The sequence below is a fragment of the Centruroides sculpturatus genome, unplaced genomic scaffold, assembly GCF_000671375.1.
Source record: "Centruroides sculpturatus isolate CEXI.00-Female unplaced genomic scaffold, Cexi_2.0 scaffold38, whole genome shotgun sequence".
Classification (NCBI taxonomy): Eukaryota; Metazoa; Arthropoda; class Arachnida; order Scorpiones; family Buthidae; genus Centruroides; species Centruroides sculpturatus.
The window spans coordinates 364,977-384,478 of record NW_019384306.1 but is presented as its reverse complement, the minus strand read 5'-3'; the positions used below and the strand labels follow the sequence as shown (position 1 = coordinate 384,478).

At 29.8% G+C, this 19,502-nt stretch overlaps 1 long non-coding RNA gene across 2 annotated transcripts in view; it reads right to left on the bottom strand.

Moving 5' to 3' along the window:
• Positions 1-8,416: 8,416 nt before the first annotated feature.
• LOC111619227 overlaps positions 8,417-19,502 on the bottom strand; it is a 33,518-nt gene continuing 22,432 nt past the window's right edge. The window contains exon 5 of one of the 2 annotated variants that reach the window (XR_002755712.1): positions 8,417-8,651. This is a non-coding gene — a long non-coding RNA (uncharacterized LOC111619227). Of the gene's footprint in view, positions 8,652-8,927; positions 9,850-19,502 lie in introns of those variants that run through there. The other variant, XR_002755714.1, reaches the window with a different exon arrangement.

The following is a 19,502-nucleotide window of genomic DNA, read 5'->3' as shown; positions in this document are numbered from 1 at the left end:
TGACTGTGAGATGTGAACTATACGACCAACTGCCAGTATTCGGCGATTTTATCTACTCGGCCACTGGTGAGTCATACGAGAAGTGTTATGAAAGCCAAGCTTAAGAGGCGTACTATAAAATTATTTTTTAAATACGAGTAAATCTAAATTAAAACGAGATATTTAAGATTATTAAATAAACCAAATCTTATTTAAATAAAATTATTAAATTGTTGAAAAATCATTTTATTTACTTAACTATTCTATTCTGAAAACGAGCAACTGTTTTTTAAAGTGTTATCACAGTTAAACAGCAAGAAAAAATATTTTAAAAAATCAATAAAAAAAAACTAAATTTTAATAAACTCTAAAAATACTATTTTAATATGATTCTAATTGTATTAAATTATGAAAATAAAGGTAGAATTTTCGCTTGAAAGAACCCACTTTTACATAAGCTATAGTTTATTAAGTGAAATAATATTTACATGAATTAAATAATAATTTAATAGTTTTATTATTTTTTTTAACATCAATTTTTTTTAATTTTATAATTTTTTTATTATTATATTTAGCCATATATTCTATATCTAATTAAAATTTTAATTAAACTTTCTACGCTATTTTTTAAAATAAAAAGACTATTTTTAGTTCTTTTAATGCTTTATAAATTAATGCAAATTAAATTTTTTTTTTAATTTAAAAAGTTTTAAGTTAAATTTTAGAGCGAATTGAGAATTTTTCTAATTGAATTTTCTTTGATATGACTTTGTACTAATGAAGATTAAAAACATTTTAAAGAAAAAAGAAGAGTTTCAATACCAAGGACTGATATCAAAGTACTGTACAAGTTTTCTGGAGGCAATAAGGACAGATATGAAATCAGGACAGTGGAACATATAAGAAAGACTTTCTGAACAAACTGTATAGAGTCTTATTGGCAATTTATATTGATATTCTTCGTAAAAGTTTTCAAGTTACTACGTTCTTTTAATTTTCATGGACACATTAAGCATTGATTAAGTTACACTGTATATCAGTTTGATAAACTTACATTAAAATACTTTATTAAATCATAAGATAAGTGGTTAAGAGTTACGATTTTTCAGCATCTTTTCTCAAAAAATATAAAACGATTAATTCAGTTTCGTAACCGAGGAAAATCCCAGGGAGAAATGTCATCGCTATATTTATTAAATTAAGAAACAAATTCAAATAAGTACAGACAAAGATTTAAATGTAACGCATTTATACACGTATGTGTGTGGGAGTTTAGTATTTAAACAAAAATACAATGGTATAGGAATGAATGTAAGTTTGCACGTTCTAATTCGGGGCCTCCCTCTAATAGAGCTACTGCCTTATTTTATCGATTTAGAATTAGATAAATGTCTAATGCATATTAGTAGTTATTGATCGGTAATTTTTTAAAGTTATAATTTCTTTAAATAATAAAAAAAATAGTGAAGTCAAAAATAATTTTTAATAAGCTTATCTAATATTGAATAATAAACAAATTTTACAATTTTATAAACGAAAATCACAATATCGCTTCAAAAATAGGTCAGAACTCCTATTTACCACAATATTTTTGTAATCAAACTATCTAAATATGTAATATAACCATTGCACTTCTCGCTATCAGCAATCGTTTCTATACGAATACACACAAAAATAGAATACTTCAGTCGGAAAATAAGTTTCTGCACCTTAAATGCATAAACATATATGAAAGTGATTTAATATTCATAAATTTATATAGACGTAAGTATACTTAAAATTTACTAGCTTGCTGGAAATAAAAACAGCAAATTACTCTTTGTCATCGTATTTGGAGCATATGGCAAGTTTTTAATGCCTCTAGAACAATTCAAACAATTCAACAAGGTCGAAAAAACAGAGATAAAGCGAGAAAACGATGTCCTTGAAGTTAAGCAAGATGATAAATTGGTAACCAACTTGGATAAGAGAGCATATACCTTTTGTGGTGACGTTACATTTCTTTGGATAGATGAAACCAAACACACTTCTGCTATTGACGTATTATTCTGGAGGTCAGTTTATCTTTAACTATTATGTCTGTGTTCATTTATAGACATTTCCAGGTATTTTTATAATCAAACCACAGCCTTTTATAATTTTAAACAAACCTTTCAAATACTAGATTAAAAAGTTTTAAGTACAAAGGAAAAATAATCAAAAAAAATCATTAAAAATTACATTTGTAATGATTGTTTGGTTTGTTGAATAAGGTAAAGTAACATACGGGCCATCTGCCAAGGGGGATTCCTCCCGAGAAGCTTTTCTAAGTCAAACTGGACATTATACAGGTGTTAAATACCAGAAGAAAACACGGGAAACTGCATGTGGTGAGGCGCGAACCTGCGACCAGCATTGTTTTGTCCATTCTCTCTGGTGAGTGAGTAAGAAAATATGTAAAATTCCATTTTAATTCGTTAAAATATTTATATATATTTTTAGAAAGTCAAAAACTTTCTAAAAATATTTACTAAGTGCGTGATATTCGATACACAATTTTCTAATTAAATTTTATCACTTTTAACTTGTTTGCGTGTTAAGTCGATTTATAATTACGATAAGAACAGCATTACTAAATTATTTTGATATTTATACCAGCGCAATGACATTTGAAATTTAAGAAACTTAAGAGACTTGTTTATCGCTAACATTTGAATAAAATTTCTCGAGTAGAAATCTGGAAACTACTTTTAAGTTTATGCCAACATTTACAATTTCGTAACGCAGAAAACGCATCGATTAATATTTAAAAAACTTGTACTTTATGCCAATTTTTAGAAAAACATCACTTCAACTCAAGAATTGTATTCGATTTTAGTTTAAATATTTCATCATGCAAAGGAGAACAAAATTAAATATCCAGAAACACAACGTAACTTAACCATGAATAAATTAATTTTCAATGGCTTTTAAGAATTTAATGAAGCAAGTTATGTATATAAAAATTAATTTGATGTAGCACAATTAATTTTAATTTTATAAAAATATAATTAATAGAGAGTTTTTTCGGAAAGGGGATGAATTTTGCGAACGATAATCGTAGGGATTAATATAAATTTTTAAAGCTTAGATTATCATCAGGTAAGGAATTACGCTTCTAAATTTAATTAGATAGGGTCTTTTCTTAAATGTATTATGTATCATAATCCGAAATTCCATTTTAATTATACAGTAATGAGTAGTTTGTAGAGTTTTATTAAATGATGAATTTCGTTGACGAAAGGTGATTATGAAAAATTTATCATTTGATGCAGAGTTCGAGTATATAAAGAATTCTGAGAATGGGAGCATGTCTTGGATAATAATTTATATAAATACTTAGAGCAATTTGTTGAGAGAAACAATAAGATATGACAAATGTATACAGAATAAAAATTAAATACAAACACAGTTCTTAGTGTAATTTTTTTATGTATTCAGGAAGATTGTAGGTATTAGGCAACACGAGGGCGATCTGCCAAGTGGTGGTGCCTCCCTGGAGAGGTTTTTAGAAAAACTGGCCACTATAAGATGTTGGACACGTGAAGAAACACGAAAAACCTCACGTGGCCGGCTCGCGAAACCACCAACAACTACAAGTGTTCAGTGGTTTTATCCAATTTTATCCACTGCCACTGGTAGAAAAGAAAAATCATAAATAATCATTTTCCCTGTTGTAAATTAAACTTTCTGTTGTTAAATCAGAGATACGTACCGTGAGAGAGTGTATAAATCTATGTCTTGGCACGTTTGGATCGTTTTACGTTGCAATATATCATCGAAAGAACTTTGAATATTTCAATTATAATATATACAAAAACACAATCCTAGAGAATCTTCTATAATATTATATTATAGAACTTATAAATTATAAAATATAAAGTAAAATTATCCTATAAACGTACAGTAAAGTCGGCTAAAAACTAGCAAATTTGATTTACATATTTTATACTTTAGAATTTTCCATATAGTTTTCGTGCTTATAAAATATATCGTAAATAAAATAAGTAATGGAGAGGGAAAAATAGATTTATTCAGTTGAATGAAAAATGAAGTTCGTGCTACTTTTGAATTTTCATTAAAAAAATGAGAATAAAAAGAGATTCTATGAAGTCATATTAATATTTATTGATACGTAAGACGATTGAATCTTCTCAAATATTACCAGATAAGTTACGTAAAACTTTATAATGATTCAAGGAAAATGGACTAAATTTCTGAATTCATCTTAAGTATCTTCCTTTTATAACCCAGATAAAAAGTTAAGATGCTAATTTATTAGTCAGTGAATTATTCCCTCTGTCTGAAAAACTCTTCTTATGCTAAAAATGTAGGATATTTTTCTTTCAAAAAAATGTAATGGCAATTAATGAGATGAAGCAATGCAACACTGGGGCGATGTGCCAAGGGGGTGGGTGCCTCCTTGAAGGACTTTCTGCGGAAACTGCTCTTATTTAAGTGTTACAAACGTAAAGAAACCGGGGCAACTATCGGTGTTCATGCAAAATAAATAGTGAAAAATAAACTTCGAACCTCTGGAAATTATCAGAAAATTCTATAGAAGCAGGAATTATGATAACATCGATTATAACATTTACAAACATGAATAGTTTCTTGTAAACGACAGCAAAACAATTTTCAATACATGTTTATTTACTTATTTTAATGAAAATTTTTAGATAATATTAATTATTATCTAAAAATAATTTTAAAGAATATTTAGTTGTTTTCCAAAGTTTAATGCAGTTAAAACTTTCAACATAAAAGAGAAAAATTCTTCTAAGCATCAATGAACGATGGCGAATAAAAATATTTAATTAGCCTATACTTATATATATTATATATTAAGTTAATATTTATTCCTTAAACAAAATAAATATGATATAATTAATTAAGTATGAAACAAACACAATTTGCTATACATATTGTCCTGCCTATGCAGTTTCGACTGTCGAAAAAATTTTATTCAAAATTCAGTCCCCAGAGCAAAATTTGGCGCTACTTTCCACACGTGTAATATGCAAATTGAGTATGTTTTTACCGAATTTATGCAGTTTTGCAACGCCTTTTATATCCGAAATTTGTAGAAAACGTACGTAATCTTTTCATTAAGAGGACAAGCAGCGTCAAATTTTGCCCTGGTGGCTGAATTTTGAAGTAAAACTTTTTTCTCAAAAATCGAAAATATGTACTTCAGAACGATGTGCATAGTAAATTTAATTGAGATATGCCCAATAGTTCTTTTAACAGAAAGCTCTGAACACCTATTTAATTATGATCTGTACAAATGCAACAAAATGTTTTGCAATTCATGCATTTTAAAGAAAATAATTAAAAATAAAATGATAAAATTCATTATATAAATTATGTAGAAATTAATATTATTAATATAAGAAAAATCCAGCGACGAGTTGCATAACTTTCCTGAAGAAAAATATTTATGTTTAAGAAACACTGTCAAACATTAGCTCAAAGTTAAAATTGTCTGTGGCTCCATCTGTTATGAGATTTTATTTAAAAAATAAATTTTATGTTATTAATTATTATGAAAAAGGTAAAATGCTTAATTTTGAGAATAGAGATGAGTTTTTAGAAAATTGTAAATGCCAATAACGAGTAAAACATTCTTTAAGTACGACCTCACTCGATATAGCGCCTGTATATCCTCCCTCTATATCCTCATCCTCTCGGCCTTTATCTACCAAAATTTAATAGCATCAATGCCCCTTATAGACAAGTTACCATGCCAAATTTGGTTTCTTAATCATTTCCCAATCCTGAGATATTAAACGAAATATACACCAATACACACACACATATACAACTTATATCTACGAGAATTTCCCCTCATTTTCAGGAAGTTTCAAAATACTTGAAGGGTCAAATATGACATCATTACAATACTTTCCTATGTTATATACATAACAGCTGGGAACGTAACATTCTTACAATTTACCACAAGAAAATATTACAAGTAAAATTAGAAAAATATCGACATAAATAAAATAAAAAATGATTAAACTTTTATCAGTTTAGTTTAGTCATAAATATAAAAAATAATTTTGAAAAAGAAGCGCTTTATTACAGTCTTGTTTATTATCTGTCACTTTTTATCATACTTGCTCATAATTTATTGATTTCAAAGGAGCAACGTCGTTCGATTATACAATACACAATATCAGTAAACATAAAATTTTAATGATTAATTTATAATTTTTATATTCGTACGTAACCTTAAATCTTTCTTTAATTTATATTTACTGATTAGAAAATTTTATCCAATTTATGCTACGATATTTATCCAATTTATTTATAATTTTTTTAAAATTATAAATAAATTGGATAAATATCGTAGAGATTATCGACAGTTACATTTTCTAAATGCGTTTTAAAACGAGTAAAACTTTCATTAAGTCTGACTTCACTCGAGATATACACGCGACTCCTCTCTATTGCCTAACCTTTGACCTATAACTATCAAAATTTAATAGCATCAATGCTTTATATATTTCCTGCCAAATTTTAAAATTTTCGGTTTATTCAGTCCTGAGATATAATGAAAATGGACAACACACATACATTATACAAAATTTGTAAGGGGATTTTTGGGTTCCTAAAGTCTCAAAACTTCAAGAAATATAAAAAAAAGGGAGGGGGAAAAGGTCAAAATTTGACCGATTACCATACTTTCCCTATGTTATACAGAATTCTATAACAGCCGGGAAACTAAAATTAGTGTCATATCTATATAGGAACTTTGCGTATAATGCTACTCCCGAAGTACCAGCTTTGCCTTTATTATCCTAAGTTTTACACTTTACCCTTCTCTAAATTTCCTTTAGATTTTTCCGTTTCTATGGACACCGATGTGACATAATCCAAAGATAAAATAAAGATACAAAGATGTTGCTAGGCAACAGCTCTCCATCTTCCCTATTACTTTCTCTTCTTTTTTTATAAATTAAATGAAATTTAGTATTTTAATAATTATATTGTAGAAAATAAATATGTAAATTCTAAATAAAAATTCCACTTTCTTATAAAAAAAAACGAAACTGTTATTAAAAATATAAAAAATTATTAAATTAATTATAGTTTAATTAAAAATTACACTGACTGGTGACTATTTAATTGTAATGTTTACTTAATCTAGCAGTATCAACAGAATCATATCTAGAAGGTACATCTAATTAATAACTATGTTGACTTTTCTTCTAGAGGATATTCACATAACAGTTTCGAGAAGATATTTCATTACTATCTCCTATGATTAAATAAGCGGAAATGATGAAAATAATCATATAATTTCCTAAACATATTCAACTTTTTATAGCACCGAATGAACTCTCGTTCAAATTGGAAGGAAGGAACTTGAAGATTATTTTCCTCCAGAGTGTCACAAAAATATTCACTCCTACGAAGCCGTTAGTGTTATATTCATAAGCTAATTAACATCTTTGATCGAAGGTCAGATGAAGTGAAACTGTCAACTTACACTAAATAAACAACAGTAAAGTTGACAGAGCTTTACAGAAAATAACTCTTCAATCATAGATTTTAATGTGTTAGACGTGAAGTTCATTTGAATAAGCGATGATTAAATTACCAAATTCTCTTATAAATTTCCAGTTATTCGTGTACTGGTATAAATTAGTATAGTAGTAAGACTACAAATCCAATATTCGTTCCGACTTGTTGGTACTCCAGCATCGTGTTTAACCCATTTCCTAGCTTAGAGTCAACACAAGAATATACAACTTCAAAAGTGATGTATGAATGTACTCTACTAGTTGATAGAACACGGAAATTCGCCTTAGACGTTCCAAACCATATTTGCTTCACCACGCCGAAGTCGTTCTGCTGATTCTACATGTTTATATTCCTTCGTGAGATTTAAATGATACTTGACATGAAATTCGATTTGAAAATAAAATTTATAAAATTGTTTATACAAGCAACGATATTAATAATCTCGAGAAATTTCGATTATAAAAAGATTTAAACAAATAAAAAGAAAACGCGTATGAATTTCAGAGTAATAATTCAACAATAAAATTTTATCCGAAATTTTATTTTTTCCTGTGAAATATGTATTAAAAACACACATTATTCTCCTCCCTCTANAATATCTATTTATTCATATATAAGTAGTGTTTTTCACAACAAATTAGATAATAGAAACATCCGACGACGGCGTCATTCGAGAGCTTCCGACGGACTGACGACAGTGATGCGTGTGATGGGGGAGGGGTGTGATGAAAAGCGAGTACAAGTGGCTGAGAGATAGAATCAGTGCCTAATCCTCGTTAATCGATTCAGAACAATTTTTAAATGTTTTTTTTTTATAAAATAAATAATATTTGCGTATGGAACTAAAGAGCTGCAGCTTCACATCCAAAGAGCCGCATGTGACTCGCGAGCCACAGGTTGCCGACCCCTGGTCTAGTAAAACTACTCTTAGCAACTCTCTTTTTTTATACACAATGTTTTTAAATCCATATTTTATAAACACTAGAATTATCATACCTTCAATTAAAGCATAAGTTTAATGTCAACTCTTGAAGTAAACTTTCATCTTCATTCCAACCGAAAGTTCGTCTCAATCCAATTCAATCCACTGCACTCAAAACACTATCCCCATCCGCCTCGACAGACTAGAAAATAATGATAAACGTTTTAAATGTTCTGAATAAAGTACACAACTACTATCTATCTATCTTCATAGCAATATTAGCTATTTTATATTAATAAACAAATACACCTGATTTGTATTTGCCGAGTTATTTTTCTTTATTCGAATGTTTTCGACCTATTTGTATAGGCCATCTTCAGGCTTTAACGTTGTTCGTTCCAATGAAACTAGTTCGAAATTCATTTGAATTTGAACTTCTTTATTCGAACTGAAAACGTTCGAATAAAGAAAAATAACTTGGCAAATACAAATCAGGTGTGTTTGTTTATTAATATAAATAGTACACAACTACTTCATAACACAACAAATAAAAAGGAATTTTACTTTTTTACACACTGTGAGCAACACTCTGGCACCTAACAATTCAAAAAGCATGGCACTAATTCTTCACCAGACACACACTGGTCAGTACTGCTGACACCCCCATACAAAAAGGAATGCGTAAGTTCCTCCGCTCTAGCTGGCAGAACCTCACCCCACTTTCTTAAGGGATTAGAGTACAAAAAAATACCTGACACATGTCACAATTTCTGTTTACCTTGATACATAGATAATACAAACCCAACAATGATCAAAATGGTGGAAATAAAACACAAAATGTATATGCCAGTTAAGACATTTTAAGATAACAAAATGTTGGATATGATCATTAAACATAATTTTATCAGTACTTTTCTTCCATATTATGTTTTTAGTACCGAAGTATTGTCTATTTTGCTCTGTTACAGTCAGTTTTTGACAATCAGTGTTTATTTTTAACATCGCCACTTCATGAATTTTGTTAACTATCAGTGTTCCATTCCATAGTTTCTTTTTCAATGTGAGTATACGCCTTGCTTTCCATATAATCCCTTTAACTAAACCAATCATCCAGTTTAGCACGTATTTGTTTTGGTTTCTAATGGGATAATTAAGGATAATTAATGTGGTATTATACATTTTTCAGGTAAGTGATATTTTCCAGATTCTATTTACCCATACCTGACAGGCTACATGACATTCAAAGAACACATGTTCATATAATTGTCTCATCTAAGGAGCACAGGGTATCGCAACAGCGATGATAGGTATAGATATAGCTTTTAGTCATCACAATGTTGTTCAATCTTCCACATAGATCCCTCTATTCAGTTGGGAGAACTTCCACATTTGCCCATATTCTATTCCAGTTTAGATTATTATTAAGCACATTTACACTGATATATTGTTTATGCACATTCCTGTAAACTACAAGACTGAATACTGTATACAAGACTGAATACTATTACAATAGAGCATCAATTATCCAAAACAATTCTGGACTGGGGTTGTTTAAATAACTGATCATTTACAGAAATATATTAAACACAAAACTGTACTGTATATAATTTGTATCACATGTCTTACAAATACATACCTTACATAATGTAATACATTAAACTAGGCCTACAGTTCAGTTTGGCAGGGAGGGAAAGAGTGCTGCAATGCCACAGCTCTAGTGAAAACTTGAATTTGCTGACTGGAATGCTTTTGGTTAACTGATGTTTTAGTTGATCGGTATTCAGATAATCGATGCTCTACTGTATTACTATTCCATATTTGATCATTATTTAATCAACTCTATTTTTAACAAAAATTGCCAAGACAAATTCATATTTAGAAGAAAAAATATACATATACATGAGTCCATATCTTCTATCCCTTCACATGCTTATTATTCTTGTTAATGCCTCTACAATAAGCTTGTGAAGAGATAGAAGATAAGGACTCATGTATATGTATAGTGAAGTAAGAAATATATTTTTTCTTCAATTTTTCTTCATTTTCTGTATTTTTTTTGTGTTGTCTATTAAAAAAAAGTTTATTACCTTCTATTTGAGTAATAGATTTAGCAACAGATCCCAGGATGTAATGTGTGACATAACATAATGGATGATCTTGTTTTTTAATAGCATTGATCAAGTTTGCAACCTGCAAAGAGCATTCCAAGTTTTTGATGCCCCATACTTTCCATCCCCCCGTGGAAAATTATTCTTCATAATCTTACTGCTGAGGGGTTCAAAGGTGTTCTGTCAAATATAATTAAAAATAAGCTTTTCTAATGTTTTTACATCCTCATTTGTTAGATTTGTAATGTACATATTATATGATATATAATGCATGCTATCAAAATCTTATTTCCTACTATAGTGCATTCAGGCATAGAGAGCCAGTTACTTTCTCATTCGGCTATAACCTCTAACTTTTTGTACCATATTTTCAAGGTTTTTCTGCTTGCTATTTACCCTGAACCATACACCAAGCAATTTTATCTCATTTACAGTTTCAATGTTCATAGTATCACAATTCATAACCCCATATATGTTAAATTAAATTAAACAGTTTGCTTTTATTCTCATTTATTTTCATACCAGTTAAATAACTGAAGATTTTTATTTTTTGAGTGACCTTATTTGCAATTTTGTTCATTATTATAAAGTTTATATCATCTGCATGTGCTATGAATTTAATAGTTTGATTCATCACTAGCATGTATACTGAAGTGACTAAATTATCACTATTAATCATTTTTAACAGAATATCTATATAAATAGTAAAAAGTATCATCACCCTATGTACCGTGATCTACATTCAATATAATCAGAATCTCTATTGTTCATTTTTGTGCTTGGTGTCCTGTAAAGTAACTTCATTTTGTAAATTTCATCCTTATTTAGGCCAAAAGCATCAAGAAACTTCCATAAAATTTTCCGATCAAATGTGTCAACAGCTTTTTTGCCATCCACAGAAAGAATGAAACGTGGAATCTGCCATTTCACATAAATGTCCTGTAGTAACTTGACAAACATAATATTGTTTTGAATGGTACAACCCTTTATACCTGCACTTTGAATGTTCTACACATGTTTTCTGAATACTCTCTCAAGCCTTTTGGCAAGAATATTACTAAAAATTTTGTAGTCAACATTTAACAATGTAATCGGCCTAAAGTCCCCAACCCAGCTGCCTTCATTATCTTTTTTGTTTATTAATACCATTTTCCCTTCATTAAAGTTTACTTTACAATTTGTGTAAATAAATAAACAGTAGAAAATATTAATAAAGTCATCTCTGAAGAAGCAATGGAATGCAGTGTTGAGTCCATCAGTGCCCAGAGCTTTTCTAATCCTTAAGTCATTTATAGCATTTTTATTTCATCTTTTGTGATTTCTTTATTTATAATATTTTCTTCTTTATTTTTTTACAGGTTTAATATTACTAGTATCATCATCCCAATAGTCCCAATTAGTATCAGGGCTTCTGTATAGGTAAGTATAAAATTTTTGAAAATCTAAAATAATTTCACTTTCATTATTATTATGTTGGGTTTAATGGGTTACTCAGTTCACACCGGTGGCTGTGTACTATGCCAGACCAGAGTCAAGGCATAGCAAACAAGAACAAAAATTAAGTGTGTCAGTATCTGTATTCAGGAATTTCCTAACAATGTGGCATGTATTCAATATAGTTTCCTTCTGTAGTGTGATGTATGTATTTCTATTCAATTGTAATGTTCCCAGGCTTTTGTGTAGTGTGTGTGGTATCACACCTGTACAGGAGAGAACGAGAGGTACAATAAGCTCNATACTTGACATGAAATTCGATTTGAAAATAAAATTTATAAAATTGTTTATACAAGCAACGATATTAATAATCTCGAGAAATTTCGATTATAAAAAGATTTAAACAAATAAAAAGAAAACGCGTATGAATTTCAGAGTAATAATTCAACAATAAAATTTTAACCGAAATTTTATTTTTTCCTGTGAAATATGTATTAAAAACACACATTATTCCTTATCAGTTTTATTTTTAATATAGAGAAAAACCGCTTTAAATATTAGTAATTTGAAGGAAAAAGTGAAATATTATTCGTTAAAACATTAATTCCTTCCACTATGGAATAAATAAACATAATTTACAAATGTAAAAGAACTTCGCATAATTTAAAATTCTAATGTTTAGTATTTTCATCCCAACAAATCTTATATTTCTTCCGTGTTTTCTTTTTGCATGACAATTGGTTTTCTCACCACCGACTCTGACTTATTCCGTAGTCAAAAATGCAGATTTCTCGCAAGGGAGGAACTTAGCAATTTATTTTCCTGTAGACATTATCCATTATCGGGGTCTTAATGTTACAATAATGAAGAAATGTATGGGGCGGGACTGTTTTTATGATCAACTCAATTGGGACGAGTCGAAGCACTAACACACTTCCATTAAATAAAAATCGTATATTTCCTCCTCAAAACTATAGTAATATGCTATTTAATGAGGGATAACTTCTCCATCAACTCTTATAACTAACTTCTTTTTTTTATATTTAATATTCTTTATTATTTTTTAAAAAATATTTTCTTCTTACTATAATCCCGCTTTGCACGCAAGTTACGCACCGTATAATTTGCACATTTTGAGAACGTTGACGTTAATTAAACATAATTAAACGCTTAAAAATTTAATAATAATTATTATTATTATAGTAAAATGAGTAAAATTTTAATATAACTAGTTAAAAAAAAGAACAAAATGAGTCATCAACTAATTATACAACTAGGACCAGACTGTTATTAAAAACCATAAAACTGTCGTTTATTTTTCTAAAGATATTTCTTAATTGGCAAACCTTTCTACTAATTTGAGATGAATCGTTAAAATTGTAATAAATTTCTTTTCTTCGGCACAAATTATATATAAAAAAAATCAAGCATTAAAGTAAGACATATCATTTTTCAGGAAAGAAACAAGCTGTAAAAAATAATATTTCTTTACGAGCGATCGCAAACTTTAATATCTCACATTCAACATAATTACTGTATTGTTTGCACCTCAATTTATAAGGCCAAATCTAATATATGATCTACATATACAGTCGAACCTATGTAAACGGACACTGACGGCAACATAAAAAATGGCTGTCGTTCGGAGGTTATTTTGTAAGAAACATTCTTGAAAAATTGAAGTAGAACTACAAACTATACCCGAAAAACTAAGTCGCACTTCCTATAACGGCCACCTCTAAACGGCGGCCATTGTTGGCAGATGTCCGTTATAAGAAGTTCTTCTTATAACGGATATCTGCCGTTACAATAATTTTAAAGCCTTTAGACANAGAAATATTTATTCATTATATAAACCACGGAATGCTCGTTACCATTTTAATTCATAAACTTTATACAAGTAGAATTTATAACAAATCGATTTAGAACATGATAAAAACACTTTTATAACCAAAGTGGTAATATATTATAAAAAATGTATTAAAAACAAACAGTTCTGACAAAACTGATTCTTACATATCAACGACAACATTCTGTTCAATAGAATTAAACAGTAACCTTGACATCTGACCCGCCTCCAACAAGGAAGGGAGTTCTTGTTTACAGAGTAACGTGATACTTTGCGCGTTGTTGCCGTTAACGGTGGGTGTGGATGGCAGCTCACTTGACACCCTGTTGTGAAAGTAATAAACTATAACCGACCTTGACAAACATGTCTAGTTACTAAGAATAACAAGTGGGGAGAAGTTCTTTAAACAGTAATAAAAAGCGGTTCATTAAGGAACTCTCCCGCTCTACTAGTATTACCGCAATAGCAATAAACAATTAACACTGGACTTTGAAAGACAGTCAATTCCTATCCGATTACAAAAGAACCGAGGACAATCTGTGAAAGTTGAGATAATCTATTGGCAAGAGAAAGCTTATCTGTTTACTTTAAAGCCGTTTCGTCTCTAATTACAGGAAATTAAAGTAAGTAAAACATTATAAAGACAGAAAAGTATCAAAATAACAGATATAATAATAATTTGTGATAATCAGGGCCACGATTTTACGATTTTAAAATAAAAACGCTAAGCAAGCAGTGATAAGTGGCTAGTAATGTCAACCCGTATCACGCTTGACTGCACACTGAAGTCCCTCCAGCTCGATTTCCTCACCCCTATTAAAGCAAATCGGACCAGTCCACTTCAAACGCGGTTGCTAACAGGTGCTGCATTCTGGCGTATTACGTCATCAACTTCCTGTGCTGCGCAATCGATTGACAACCTGACAAACTCATTGAGCGGAGCTGTTTGAAAAGCACCAGTGTACAAACATAATGCTTCATGGTGGATTGGATCCAGAATCCAAAGAGTAGATTCTCACACAGAGCCATAAATAATGCATCTGTAGTCCAGCTTTGAGCGAACAATGGCCCTATAAATCCTGTGCATAAAACATTTGTCTGCTTCCCAGGATGAGCAGCACAATACCTTCAAAAAATTCAAAGATTTTAAACATCTACTCTTCAACTTGCACAAGTGTAGTAAAAATGTCTGTTTATGGTCAAATAAAACACCCAAAAACTTTGCCTCGTTGACCATTGAAATTTTAACCCCATTTAGCTGAATTTCAGGGTCCAGGTGCAAACCACACCTTTGGCAAAAGTGAATGCATGACGTCTTCTCTGCATTAAAAGTAAAACCATTGATCATTTGTGGCAATGCATTGGTATATGATATATTAGATTATTGAGAGTCCATATTTAAAAATAACTATCCAGCTTCTAGTGACCCCACCACCATGGGGCCCAACAAGAAGATGCCGTCACATGGAGTATTTACATAGACCATCACACCAGGGTTTCCCAGGAGCTATACCCTCACAATGCAGTTGGGTAGAGCACATCTTGTCTGATGTGTCCGCCCGATCTGCATCAATCAGTTCATCCAGGCCAAGGTCAAAGATGACTCAACGATCAGCCGATTGACTCAAATGGAGCCTGATTTGAGTCTCCCATTTATCCGAAGCAAGGGCCAAAGCAGTGTGTTGGGGACGTTATGTTGCCCTTCAACTACCAGGATCTCCCTTTCCAGCATACAAGGCACCACGCACGTCAAACACGTGGGTGTTCAGATCCCAAGGATGGTAAAGAAGTATTACTAAACCATCTCTGGGAGGTCCCCTCACTACAAACAGGAACCCACACTGAGGGGGCAAAACAAATGGGCTTAAAAAGTTAAAAACAAGTATCATGCTCAGCTTAAAAGAGAAGCTACCTTTACTTGTTGCAGTGACATCATTGGAGCCACAGACTAGTAAAATAATTTTGAAGAGCAGCAAATGTCACACTAATTTTTTATATATATTACTGTTATATAATTAATACACTAATCAATTCCTCGTAAATGAAATGTGTAAAATGTGGTAAAACCTGTGTAATACGGAATACTAATTTTTTATATATATTGTCGTTATATAATTAATACACTAATCAATTCCTCGTAAATGAAATGTGTAAAATGTGGTAAAACCTGTGTAATACGGAATAACACGGTACCGAATATTTGTTCCTATTTGGCAGGTTTCCGTTTTGAACAGGTTTATGTTTTAACGTAGACAATCGCTCCGTTTCGAAGAATTTTTTCCGTTTTTAGGCAGGTTTTACTGTATTTATAAATAAATAGAAAATTAAAAGATTAATAAAAATTTCTAAAATAAATTTTAATGTATTGATACATATTATTAATTAAGATTTTTAATGATGATAAAGAATATAAAGTAATTATTACTCTTAATTATGTTAAATCAACATTTTTCGATTGATTACAGTTCATTAAAAATCGTAATGGTCTGTAAATTACTTTGCTGTATTCTCGAATTTTATTGATTTTTGTGTATGAGAAAGAATAATTTATCATTTAGTTAATTAACGTGCAATAATGGAAAGATGATCCATTACTAGAAATGAGAATTACAACTGGATTTATAGATTTTCAAACTGGATTGGCAACGTAAGACGTGCTTCCAAGGGAGGAATTTCTATGGGAAACTGGCTATTTAGGTGTTAGACACGTAAAGAAACTCTAAATCTCCACATGTTCAGCCCATTAGTCAGGCACGAATCTACGAATAGTGTTCAGGATTAAAAGATTGACGGGATAAGGCAATGCTCACATACGATCTACCAAAGGGGGATGGAGAACTTTCTATGGAAAATGGCTATTTAGGTGTTAGATATGAAGAAATCTCATAAAACTCCCATTAGTCAGGTGCGAACACACGACTACTGGACAGTGGTTTTATCCACTCGACCATTGATAGATGATTTCGAAAGTGATGAATAAACCATAATAAATAAATACTTCTATAAATTATTTCGGGATTTTCAAGAGATGAATTAAAACTATAATTACCGATAATCACTTTAAACTAGAAGAATTTTTTAAAAACGAGAATTACAAAAATCTATTCTTTTAATTGAATTTTTATTTGGATGATGGCGCCATCTTTTAGTATAATTTTTCATATTTTAAATTTTTTTACATCCTTAAATTTGATTTTTTACATGCAATTGTTTACATTTTTTTTAGTTCGAATATATTTTATTATTTTTTATAATTTTTCATAAAATTATAGAATTTTTAATAAATTAAATATCGTTAAAAAGTAATTAATTAAAATTGTCCGAGTGAAGAAATTATTTAAACTAATTACTCCAGGAGTTAAAAAAAAATTCGAATATTTTAACGTAGTGTAACGTTTATTTACGTTATTTTAAAATGAGGTAAAAATATAAAAATCATGAATGCTTTTGTGAGATTTATCCTTTTTACAGGTTGTTTCCTTGGATCAAACAGCTTTTTCTCCTGAATGGTTTCTTACGGTATTCTTGTTCCAATTTCTATGCTGCATTTCTTTTTCGTATTAAGCATCCATATCCCATTTTCCCCCATTCCAATCCATCCACTAGGAATTCATTGCAAAAATATCTTACAATCATTCTTCTAGCTTTAGCTGATTCTATTCTGCATTTTGTGTATCAGTAATGAAATTCCTCTTCTCAGTATGAAATTTCTTTAATCATTTTGCAAATAAACGAAAAAGATTTATAAATATATTTAGATTTATTTAAAATTTACCATCGTAAAATCGTTTTTCTTTGTCTTTTCTTATTTTAAAATTTTACTGTTTTTTTCTGGATTATGGGGCGAATGAAATGTTACGTTATGGGTAGTAATCCCACGCTAATAGCATTACTTAGCGGTTGTAAATAAATAAATAAAATATTAGTGTCGTAGCACATCTCATTTTATTCTTACCCGTTTATTTATATCATATTTCTTCTTATATCCACTTAAAAAAGTAAAGAAAAAATTGACAAGACACGGTATCATAAATTACAGTCATTCGAGAGTAATGCAGCATTTTAAAATAAAATTCCATCATCCCTTATTACTTCACCAAACCATCTTTTCAAACTCTTCTTTACTTTTTCTTTCAACCACTAAGTCTTCCATTAGAAAATCTTTCCTTTTTTTTTAACTGATAAAGAAAAATTTCTAACTTAGTGCTTCTCATGTTCGACTCAACGAAAAACATTATTTTTACTTTCAAGACTTCCTCAACTTCTTTCATAATGCATGCTGTTGTTAATTAGAACGAATTTTTATTAATAAATTAAACTTTTCTCAGACTTCATTCCAGACGAAGTATCTTTTTTATTTATTTATTATATAACAGTTCTATTTATCAATTTTAGTTAATCAACCGTACTTGATAAACTATTTTCTTCTGCCAGGATTTCTTTCAGAGTTTCTAAAATATCATAAATCAAACATCATTTTCTCTAGCATCTTCCATCTAATGATAAATTGTCTTGGTTTCATCACTTACTATTAATAATAAACCATATATTATATCACAAATATATCAATTTTATAACGTATCAAGATTCAAATAGTTACATCATATTGTATATTGTTGACATTATAAACTTTGGCACACCTTAAAAATCTTTTTTATTGGTATTTGTTGAAATTTTTTTAATAATAATTAAATTTAATTTTCTCGTCATTTAAAATTCTACATCAAAAATAAATAAAGCTATTTTGTAAATAATTAAATAACTAAATGAATACAAATACTGGACAGTTTATGATAAACGATAGTAATAAGAGAAATCGCATCAAATTGCAGAAATGTCGAAGTTTATAACATTAACCGGATAATGTTATAGAATGAATATTGGTGACAGAATCAACTCGAGTGTAACCAGTTACGAATCGCTTGAATAAAATCGAGTCTTTTGCTTTGAATTTTGAATAATATTTGAATTTAAAATCTGTACACGTCACGGACTCTCAATCTGGTCGATAGCGACCCCCTCAAGGGGTCAATTAATTTATTGGAAGGGGTCAATACACTACAAAGAGTCGTTTGTTTGGGGGGGTTAAATTAATAATATCTTTAATTTTAATTAAATAAAAAAATGTCTGACCAACGGTTGGTCATGTGGAACTTTCCGGATTTTCTTCACGTGTCTAACACCAAAATATGGAGCAGTTTCCTATAGTCCCTTGTCAGATCGCCTGTTTTCCGTTACCGTATCCCATCAAACCAAACTAATTTATTTTTATTTTGTAATTTTGGAAATAGTCCACAAGCAAAAATGATTGGGATTAATGTGTCATTAAAATTTTTTTGCCTCTGAAATTTTGTCAGAAAATATCCAGAAATTTTGCATTAAAAATTATAGTTAATAAATTGTTCTGCCGGATGTTCTTTTTAATTGTAAATCAGTATTCAGAACTGCTAATCATTGTGTCTCATTACTGTTTCCTATTAGTTACGCGTCTTCGGTTTTCTGTAGAAATAATCAAATAAAGTCTCTTAGTAGAGTTGCTCTCCATTTACCGACGAAGCAAAAATAATGCAATTGTATCGTTTTAATTAAATAGAAGTTTTTTTTTATCAATAATATGCAAATAAAATCATTTAATTATAAATTGTCTTAATACTGTTTTTTT